Below are 12,016 nucleotides of genomic sequence, written 5' to 3'. Positions count from 1 at the left end.
TTGTGATTATAGGTTTTTAACCCTTAGCTCGAAGTTTGGCACCAAGGGCATTATTCTTTAGTTGAGCTAAACACAATGCCACCCAAAAAAAGAGTTAATGAAGAAGGAAAAACAGTTGTCACGGCTAGGATCGAAACCCACAACAGCCAGCATATAAATCGACCTCTGCTACCACAGGTGAGGCTAATCATGAAACAATTCTAAGCCTTGACCGAACAAATTCAAGCCTTAAAACAGATGTTGCAAACCATAATGCCAACCCAAGCTTCAAAAGTACCCGACCTGGTCACCATTGGTAGATAACCCATAGAAAGACAACCAAGCTATGAAGAAGTAAAGGCCTTTTCAGCCTTTAGGAAAGAGTAACAACCTACCCCAATCATTTATCACCATTATCCAAGCCACAACTTCACCCCATGCAACAACATAAAAATCTAAATAAATTGACTTATAATCCCAACCGAACAAATACTTGGACGCTATAATACAGGCTATGGAAAAAAAACTGAGGAAAAAAGCTGTCACTTTTAAGGATGAACTGAAATTCCTCGAGACCTCATTCTTCACCAAGGAAATTGATAGAATCATAACATTAAAGGGATTTAAAATGTCGACTTTAGAAACATATGATGGTACATATGATCACTTTGATCATTTAGAACTTTATAGAACTAACATGATGTTGTAAGGTGTAGATAAAGCCCTGATGTGCAAAAGATTGACCACAATTTTCAAATGGGCAAATTGGTTCTGGTACTGTAGCCTCAAGTCAAGGTTGATTACCACATTTAAAAAGCTTAGCCACTCTTTCCTCTTTTGTTTCATCAGCAGTAAAAGAATTAAGAAAATTACTCTAAGCTTGATGTCAATCTATCAAGGTAGAAATGAGTCTTAAGCAAATTACATCATGCATTTTAACGTGCAAGCTCTACAAGTGAAAGATTTAAAGCAAATGGCCATTGTAACCACCTTGACTAGCAGACTTAGTGATAGAGAGTACCACCTTAAGCTCACCTTGTCTCTAGAGCCACTAATGACACTAGTCGATATCTTACTCATGGTTGAAATATATATAAATGCTGAAGCTACCATGAAAAACAATCAATGTGAGAGAAGGTCATCTACCTCTTTGGTAAAAAAAAAAGGTTAAAAAATTTTATGATATTCTTTCAAGAAAGAGAAAACACAGGGACAAGAGTCTATGTAGAGAAAGGAATTACACTATATTGAATACCTTCCGAGAGAGGATTTTGGTGCAAATAAAAAAGACTCAGAGCTCAGATAGCCAAAACTACTGAGGTAGAATACTATAAGAGACTTAACCAAGAGATGTACTTTCCACAGAGACATTGGTTATAATAAAAAAAACTGTGTTGACCTAAATAATGAAATAAAAAATCTAATCAAGAGAGGCCAATTGGATAGACTTATGCACTAAGTGAGATAAGGTCAAGGCAGCATGAAATATAGAAAAAGGATTAAAGAAAAATGGATAAAAAGAAACCTAAAGCATTGAGAAAAAAGCAATAAGGGTGGTCAAAATCAGAGAAATGAGCAAAAGAAGAACAAAGGCTAAGTTATAGATAATCAACCTATTGCAAGCATAATTAATGTAATTATTGGAGGGAGCTTTATTTTGACCAAAAGAAAATTTAGTCAGGGCTTGGTTATGGCAGTTAGCTCCTTAGCTAAAAGTGAAAATGACTGAAAAGATGAACTAATCTACTTCAATGCGAAAGATCTAAAGGGAACCCAACATCCTTTTAATGACACCATATTAATTATAGTAGTAGTGTATAATTATGTGACTAAAAGGATTAGGAGCTCGATCGATGTCTTATACTATGATACCATGAAGAAAATGAGAATTAATAAAGATAACTGTAACTGATTACCACTACATTGATCTAATTTGGGAATGAATAGGTGTCGACCAAAAAAACTATCAAGCTACCAATCTTTTTGGGTACAGAATTGAAAACGGTCACCTCGGTTATAGAGTTAATGGTTATAAACATCCCATTAGCTTATAATATGATATTGGATTGACCAAGTTAGTCTATTATAAGGCTCATAGGTTCAACTCTCCATTTGAAAGTAAAGTTTTCAATACTTCATAGGATTAAAAAAGTTAAGGGAGATTAGTCCGTAGCACGACAATGCTATATCAGGACAATGAAAAAAAGGATTAGGAAATAAATTGACAACTTGATTAGGGTTGAAAAAGTGAAAAAAAAAAGCCATAGAGGTTAAAGTTAGAGAAGAAGAAAAAAATAAGAAAGTAAGGGTAAGCAACAGCAATATAAACCAACCTAAAAGAAGCATGCTCTTAAGCCATTCTGAGCTCTTAAGCTCTATACTTGTGCAAGCCATAGATTTTTTTACAATTTTTGAATTGATTTTACAAAGATTGAGCTCTTAAGCAAACTAAAGAAAAATGAAATGAAAATATACATTTTGTTCAACTCTACATTTTTATTATGCTTCATTTTATTAACAGCAAACTAATTGCCATGTCGGGATCTATCATAGTAAAAAATAATCTCAATCTAATTGAACAAAAAGAAATAATTGATAAAAAACTTAAGATAGATGAAATCGATTTGAACTGACAGAAGACCTTATCTCTGTACCATTCTAGGAGAATAACTTAAAAAATGTATAGAAATTGGAACCAAACTCAACCATAAAGAACATTTAATTCAACTTCTAAAAAATAATGTTGATTTATTTGCATGGATATCATTTAACATGTTAGGGATTGACCCTGAGGTAATGTTTCATAAGCTACACATGAACCTGAGTATGAAACTAATTCGACAAAAGAAGATCATTTTCACCTCAAAGAGATAAAAGGCCATTGAGGAAAAGGTCAGTAAACTACTATAAATAGGCTTCATTAGGGAAGCTTATTACCTCAAATAGATAGCCAATATGATTATGATAAAAAGAATAATGAAAAATAGAGAATGTGCATTGATTTTATTGATCTCAATAAAACCTACCTAAAGGATAGTTTTTCTCTCCTTAGCATAGATCAGCTTATTAATGATAGTGTCGAGCATGATTTTTTTAGTTTTATGGATGCCTATTTAAGCTATAATCAAATCAAAACACTGAAAGAGGATAACGAAAAAATAGCCCTTTGACCTAAAGAATGCATAAACGACCTACCAGAGATTGATTAATAAGGTTTTTAAAAATCAGATCGACTAAAACTTGGAAGTGTATATAGATGACATAACTGTGAAAAGCAAGTGCCCTATTGAGCACCTGAAAAACCTAAAAGAGACCTTCGACACCCTGACAAGATACAACATAAGACTTAACTCAAGCAAATATGCCTTTAAAGTCACATCAGGTAAGTTTTTTGGCTATATGATTAATAAAAAAAGCATAAAGGTGAACCTAGAAAAGGTTTAGGCCATCATAGACATGAAAGCACAAATTTTAGTGAAAGAGGAACAAAGATTAATAGACAACATAGCTACTTTAAGTAGATTCATGTCCATGTCAGGAGAATGTTACTTGTCATTTTTCAAAATCTTTAAGAATATCAATGACTTCAAATAAACCCCCCAATATCATAAAGTATTTGAAAAGTTTAAAGAGTTTATCTCATTCCCTCTTATTCTCTCTAAATCAAGACTTGGCAAGATATTATATTTATATTTGACAACAATCGATCAGGTTATCAACTCGGTACTGGTCCGAAAAGAAGAATAAAGGTAAAGGCTATTATATTTTGCAAGCAAAATGCTAATAGGGTTAGAAATAAACTACGTTAAAATAGAAAAATTGGCTTACGTAGTAATCACATCGACAAGAAAGCTCATACAATTTTTTCAAGCTCACATAATAAATGTAACAACTAACCAGCCACTTAGGTAAGTCTTACAGAAACCAAAGCTATTAGAAAGATTAATTAAATGGGTAATAGACTCAATGAATACAACTTGCACGTATTGCCCAAGTCGACTATGAAATCCTAACTCTTGGCAGATTTTGTTATGGAATGTACCTCGACTAGGATCGATGATCGACCTAAAGAGAATGAGAAAGTTAGAGAAAAAAATGTATAAACTCTTTGTTGATGGGTTAGCTACCAGCCATAGAAGTAGGGCAAGCCTGATCCTAATCAAACGAGAAAACTTTGATTCTAGTATGCCTTTAAGTTTGGATTTAAAGCTTTAAACAATGAGGTCAAATATGTGGCACTACTAGTTGCCCTAAGGTTGGCAGCTGAGCTGAATGTGAAGAACATCATTGTATACAATGATTCACAATTGGTGGTCAACTAAATAAACAGTGAGTTTGGAGCCAAAGAAAAGGGGATAAGAAAGTATTTAAACAAAGCACTGAACCTTCTAGCTACCTTTTCAAAAGATTGAAGTTAAAAAAATATCGAGATAAAAAAATACATTGGTAGATTCTTTATCTAAGCTAGCTTTGAAGATGACAATAAAAATCTCATCCCACATCCTGATGAAAAAGCTAGCATAAATGAGCATTGAAGAAAAATCGGTCTGACAGGTCTAAGAGAAAAAATTATAGATGACCTTGATCAAGGCCTACTTGGTTACAAGAAAACTTCTTAAAAATAAGGCCTGAGCTAAAGCCTTAATGAGGTAGGCTTCTCGATATATAATGATCAACAAAAAATAATACAAAAGATCTTTCAATTTGCCTTACTTGAGATGTATAAACGATGAGGGCAAACTATGTAATTAGGGAAATACATGATAGGATATGTGAAAATTATCTTAGACCTCGACCATTTACCTATTATAGACACTAAATTTTATCCAGGGCATTTTTCAACACAATTGATTTGAGACTCATTTGTGAACATAAGCCGAGATCATTTAGGAGGACCATTCATGACCTATAAAGAGCTCACAAATTTACCTATTCAGAAATCCAAAGTCAACTTGGATCAAATTTGATCAAACAAAGTCAATTGCACAAAACTTGATCAAAATGGATGAGAGCATGAATCAATTCTCAAAACTCAAAACCCTAAATAAAATCAATATAGTTTTAAATTGAATTTTGAATTTTTTTGAAACACTAAAATTTTCATTGTGCCCCAAAAATGGCAAAATTACCAAAATACCTTTATAATGGTATTTTCATAAATTAATCTTTTCGAGCTCAAATTTTTATGAAACTTTTTAGATCTTAATTTCATAATATTTTATGATTTTTGGTGCATTCAAAACCACAACAGTGCCCCCAAAAGTGTAAAATTATCAAAATAGCCTTACAGAGCTATTTTTGTAATTTGACCTTCTCAAACTTAGATTTTCACAAAACTTTTTAGATCTTAATTTTATAATATTTCATGATTTTTGATGCTTTGAAATCTCAAAAATGATCATAGGAACATTGATTTCTAAGAAAATGACCATAAATGCCAAAATTTTGACTAGGGTGAAATGGTTTTTTTCTTAGGTTTGAAGGGGCAAAATTCAACCTTTGCAATGTTTAATGTGGGCCATTGAATCTTTTGCTAACTTTTAATCAAAGGGCCAAAGGTGACTTTTTGAAAAAAAGAAAAAGAGAAACTTTGGCCATTGGATGAGATTTCATCCAAGGGCCTCATTGATCAAGATTAAGATCTTGCTCTTAGGGAAAGGTTTACCGAATAAAAAAGTAAAGAGGGGGCTGGCTGGGAGAGGAAAGAAGAGAAAGGTAGCTTCTTGTAAAAAAAAAAAAAGAGAGCACAAACACATAAAAAATAAAAAAAATTCAAAAAGGTAAGATAGCCCATAGAAGAGCACTTAATTTATCGATTATATCATATGTTTTTATACCATTCTTGCACCTGTCATGATCTTTTCTACAAAGTGTTCTTATTTATTACTTACATGCTTTATGTTTGGTGTGTTTGTTGATAAAGTTTTAAACTTTATTTATTCTATGTTTCTATTTTATTTTTTTTCAATATGGTTGAAATTTTATCTTCTTTCTGGTGTTGCCGAATATCTTCTACCTTTTTTAATGGCAGCAACAGTTTGGTCCATGCCACAAACTCTTCCACCATTGCTTTTTCATTTTGCAAGAATAATTTTTTAGTTAGTATAAACTCAAAACAAATAAAGACTTAAAAACCAATAGGAACCACTGAATTATTCTATTTTTTCTTCTTACAGTAGCTGTTTGATCCATACCACAAACTCTTCCACCTTTGCTTTTCCATCTTTCATGAATGGTTTTTAGTTAGCTTAAGCTAGGACAAATAAAGACATAAAAATCAGCTTGAAGTGACCAAACCATGCTGCCTAGTTTTCCATGAGCAGTCACAATTTGGATTTTTTTTATATAGAACCCCTAATTTGACTGGAAAGATGATTTTAACAAAAAAATGATTTCTAAAGTAAGGAGATAAGTTGTTGAAGGGAGAATAAAGGTTTAAAAGTTTAGGTTTTCTTTTTCTTCCAGCTCCTTGTTTCACTGTTGAGGTCTTGTACAAGCCATAAAACTTCAAACTTTATGTTTTCTTTTGGTTTCTTTCTTCTGTGTAGGGTTTGTTTAGAAAATGGAAAGCTAAAAATATTCTAGTAGTACAAGCCCCACCCAAGCTAGGATGTTTCTTTTTTTCTTTTGCTCAACCTTTTTTTTTATTGTATGTTTTATCCATTCAATCGATGCAAAAATCACTTATAGATATAAACATACTGCATGTACTTATAGTCCCACCATTGTTTGTTTATCATTTTATCTATTTGGAAAGTCTAAAGTTTTTTATTCTGTTTCTTGTTTGCTATTTTGATTTAGTATGCCCGTAAAAGCCATCATATTCCATGCTTAGAAACCTAAGGCCTCATTTTGTCTCATAGTTTTTAACTATGTTCCCTTTATCCAAAGGTAGTTTACGATGGGAAAAGAAAACTTGAGAATTTCATTTCTTAAATGGTTTGTGTATGTTAGTAGAAATACTGCTTCTAAGCGTTTGCTTGTATGGGTATCCTGGGATTAAGAAAGATTACTGCCTAGCCTTTCTCTTAAAAGTCTAATTACCTATGTTTTCCATCGTGGGTTAGGTTTAGCTTATTGGTGAACAACTTGATCTCATATGTATTTCTTTCATTTCAGTTGAAATCAAAATTCTGTGTACTAATGTTTTGATCTCTATACTTATTAGATCATCTAAATTTTCATGCTTCAATATTGTTCTTGATGTCATTCATTTCCATGCATTAATAATAAAAATTTTATGTCCCTGCCTAGATGTTGGAGGGATTCAAAGAATAAATAATAATTCCACCTAAATGTTGAGGAATTATCAAATAATAACTAAATAATTTTTTTTTAGAAAAAAAATGTATAAAACATGAAATTAATTTTTAGAGATTATAAAATGAGCATGTTCCAACTAGTTACAAAGATTATTTTCTACAAATTATAGAAAACAAAATTTTGTCCGAATAAATATAAAAGTTCATTTTTTTAAAAAAATATAAAAATGAGTTTATTTTAAAAGTCTACCTAGATGTTGGAGGCTTTTAAAGAGATTCATAAATTATTAAAATTTAAACCCGAACTTACCTAAAACTTAAAACTTGTTTTAAATTTATAAGGATTTGAAAACCTTTTGTGAAGTAATTTATTCCTAAATACCGCCTAGACATTGGGGTATTTAGGAAATTTTATTTCATTAAGGATTTTCATACATTTCTACAGGTTAAAAATAAATTTGTTTTGTTAAAATATTGATTATAAAAATACAATAATAAAAATAATTGAACGGGATTTTTAAATATAACAAAGTCGCACCCAAATTCTGCCTAGATATTGAAGAGTCTAGGTGGTCTTTTATATTTGAAGACCTGATTTTTAAATTCACACTTAATCATCATTTTGCATATATTTTGTTCTTAAATTAATGTCTTCACTTATAATGCATATATACATGTTTGCTCTAGTATAGATGTTTAGTATTAATTGTATTACATTCCATTTTTCTTACATTAAAAGTTTTCTTAAATTTTTGTTTGAATAAATAAAATTAAAATAGTATTATGTGAAATATAATTGATTGATACTCTACCTAGATGTTGGAGAGTCATTAATAATATCATTTATAAGGAATGTTTTTTTTATTATTTTTAGAAGGAATGTTATGATAAATCTTAAATGGAAAGATTATTTTCGAATTATGTTTTTATGTTGGGGACTTCGAGGATATTTTTTTAATTTGAAGATTTTTTTAATTCAATAAAAGATTTTTTGAAATAATTTTATTTCTTACAAACAAAGGGAATTATAATTAAATCTCAAAATGAAACCATTTTTATCCAAAACCAATGATAGTACATAATTAATTGGTACTAATTTGTGGGTGTTGTGGGATGGCTAATCATTTCTCACATGTAATCGACTCTCGAACCCAATCTTGTTTTTGTAGACCAAAATCATCTTTTTAATAAAGTTTTAAACTTGTTTTATTGTTTTATTAAAAAGATAAATTTTGGGGTAGCCAATCACACCCTAAAAAAGATTGGTGGTGACTTTCCGTGTTTTTCATAACTTTTAAAATTTTTACATTTAGCAATTGAGTCTTCAGACTGATATGTTACAACAGCTTGGTGATTTCACTGAAAAATTTTGAGAGTCAGGCCAAAAGTTTTAATTATGCGCTATTAATAATTGTTGGATTTAGTTGGTTTTATTTGATATTTAATTTAATTCCCTTTATTTTTATGTTTAATTTTTTTTTAAAAAAATACAAGTTAACAAATAAAATAAATTACATGTTAGTTAATATTTTATTTCGATAAAATAAATTGCATGTTAGTTATTACTTTATTTTAATTTTATGCTTATGATTTATTTGTGATATTTTGATTAATATCTCACTTTGCACATTTTTGCATATGCACTTGCATGCATGAAGCTCTAGACTTGGGCTCTTTTCCTTTTAGGAAGAAGTAAAGTAGTTATGCTCTTGTGAGATGATAGCCTATACATTTGCTAGCAAAATACTTCCACTTAGATTGAACATTTTCCATTAGTAGCCTATAATGAGTGAGGATCGGGGAGCTTTACTAGCCTATGATGAACAATGATGTAAAGAATAGTCTGGGAACCTTTAGACATATAAATCCAAACCCAGCATATCAAGAACCCTAAGGATCCAACCTAAGATAGAACCATGCCATCCTTCTTGGAGAAAATTACCTAAAGCTAGGACACTATGTATAATTTACTCTGTTATATGCTATGCTTGACTATTTATTTGTTTGTTTATTTATTTATCAGCATTACTGATTTTTTTTTTTTACTCTTAACATTGCTACATGCATTATATAGATATCATACTTCTTAAAGGGGGTATTTGTTTTGGTTCAATCGATAGTAAATGAAGCATTCATAAAGTCATCAGTAGTAAAAAAAAATGACGAGAAGTGAAAAAAGAGGAACTTTAAATTTGAATGTTGTTTCATCTTTTACATTTTCATTTAATCTTTTACTTACATTTTTATCATGATTAAAGAAAAAAATAATAACGTAGTATATACAGCTCATTCCATACATCCTTATAGATAATACATGCATCCTATCTGATACACATCATAATAAGATAATACATGAATTGCATCCCATTCACATTAGTGGATAGTATGCATCTCATTTCATGCACATGTTGATAAATGCATATGCCTCTTATGCACATTTTAATAGGTGGTGCATGTATTCCATCTCATCATATATTTTAAAGCAGTGTCAACCTCATTAGGCCAATATAACACATGCATTGTATTTCAAGTAGATATATTTTATGCATATGATAGGTTCATGCATTCCATACAAGTATGTTACATTAGTCATAGGTATATATCTCATCACTCATGTAAATATGTCATTGCATTTCATGCATATGGGTTCATGAATGGTAAGGTTTTATAGAAAATGCATTGCATTTCATATCCCACCATCATTGCAACATAACATTACCTTCCTTGCATACACATTTATGGATGAGGAAATTTTTATCATTTTGGGCTTATATATGTGAAAATCCATTTGCCTTAAGCATATTTGCATTTCATGATTTTTTTTACACCCTCATCATATTCATGTATTCATAAACATGATTCTGTGTGTCATATAAGTTAAAAATTATTTTTGTGGCATTCATATAATAAAGATAATAATATAAAATTTTTTGCTTAAGTCCTGGAATAAGGTGTCTATCTTGGTGGAAATTAGAATGGCAAAAATGAGAGATCAATTAGAAGCAATGATTAGTGTATTGGAGTTGATTCAAGAGAAATTTTGGCTTGAACTTTGAGAGATGAAACAACAAATTGCTCAATTGATAGAAATGGTTAAAAGTAATGGCATGGTTGAGTTTGTTGCTCCTCAAGGACCGTTGTCACTTTCGATTCCATCAAATCAAAATCAACTAGCTCCTATTAGTTTCAACATTTTTCCCAAGCATACTAAGGCACTAGGTGATTCGAATAGTGACCAAAGTTTGGGTGAGCTTAAAAGAGGAATGGATGAATTGGCCACACAAACGATTGAACTCAAAAGTTTCATTTCCAATACAGAGTCACCTGGCTTCAAACAACCCTTACTAACCATATCGATTCCAAACCCACACCTAAATTCTTCTCATGATTGTTTTCAATATCTTTTCAAAGTACTTAGGATTAAGCCCCCAAATTTCACGCAACCTCCTAGAATTTCACAATTGAATTCATGCCCACCACTTCACATTTCACAACTACTTGTTCAACATGCTATCCTATCACTACCTTTTGAACCCAATTTTTGACCCAGGGTTTCCCAATTCACTTTAAGACCAACTATACCACCATTTTACCAACAAAGCAAACTAACTATAGAACAAAAAAATTCTCATCAAAGAAAAACTCTTATCAACCCATTACCCATATCCTACACAAAGTTATATCCATTGCTCTTAAAAAGCTACCTTATTACCTTCATCCTTGCTAAACCCAGTAAACCACCTTTTTCCAAATGGTATGACCCCAATACCTGATGTAAATACCATATTGGCATCGCGGGCCATTCTTTAAAAGACTACATGGTTTTGAAACATAGGGTACAAGGTTTGATGAAAGTCAAATATTTAAGTTTTGATTGGAATCATTCATTGATCCATGTTGAGATAGCAAGTAATGCTATAGGTGGTAGTCAAACTGACTAAGATGATAAATGAAAAGAAGAAGCCTTAAAGCAAATGGTTTTTCTTACTAATAATCATAGTCTAATTCTTTTGGATTTCTTAGGTAAGGCAAGAGGAAGTAAAAGCTAGTCTATCATTTTGTGGTCTTTGTCCTAGGATTGTGCTTGATAAACTTAGAACTTTTGGGAATAAAGGAAAACTTTTAAATTTTTAATGAATGGATGTCTTTGTTTACATTTCATTTTTAATGATAATGTACCTAAAAGAGTTCGTAAAAAAGAATGATGGTTGTAAATATGCCTAAACCAAGCTTTTGAGGCAAAATAATGTCTTCAAATAACATAACTTGAATATAGGAGGGTATTTAAGCTTATCCTCAGTAATAATAAAATTTGACTTGCATAGCATGCATCATTTATTTGAATTTATTATTTTTCATGCTAGCTAAGGATAAAGAATGATGATTGTACTTATATTTTTGTTAAACCTTCAAAGCAAAAAAATGATTCGCAATAAAGTCCTATATAAATAGTTTTCATATAAAAAATAATAAAAAAAAGTTTTTTTCAAAAAGAATTATACGATTTTTTTGGCGAGAATCTCAAAGTAATTGGTGATTACTATATATATATATATAAAACCTCATCTAATACCATTACATTTTTCCTTGACCACTTTTGTGTTTCAATCTTTTTGAATAATTTTATTCACCAGTCATAATCCTTGAGGGGATATGAATTTCCACTGGTGAAACTTGTTGTCATTTGATACATTTAGGCTATAATCTCTTTTTGGGCAATGAATGAAATAGGTTAATTTTGAAAACTCATCTTGAAAACCAAGTAAGATACTCTT

Source organism: Durio zibethinus, chromosome 4 (assembly GCF_047325235.1).
Source record: "Durio zibethinus cultivar Kanyao isolate XHJ-2024 chromosome 4, ASM4732523v1, whole genome shotgun sequence".
Classification (NCBI taxonomy): Eukaryota; Viridiplantae; Streptophyta; class Magnoliopsida; order Malvales; family Malvaceae; genus Durio; species Durio zibethinus.
The sequence above is the reverse complement of the archived record's forward strand: the minus strand, read 5'-3'. Positions refer to the sequence as shown.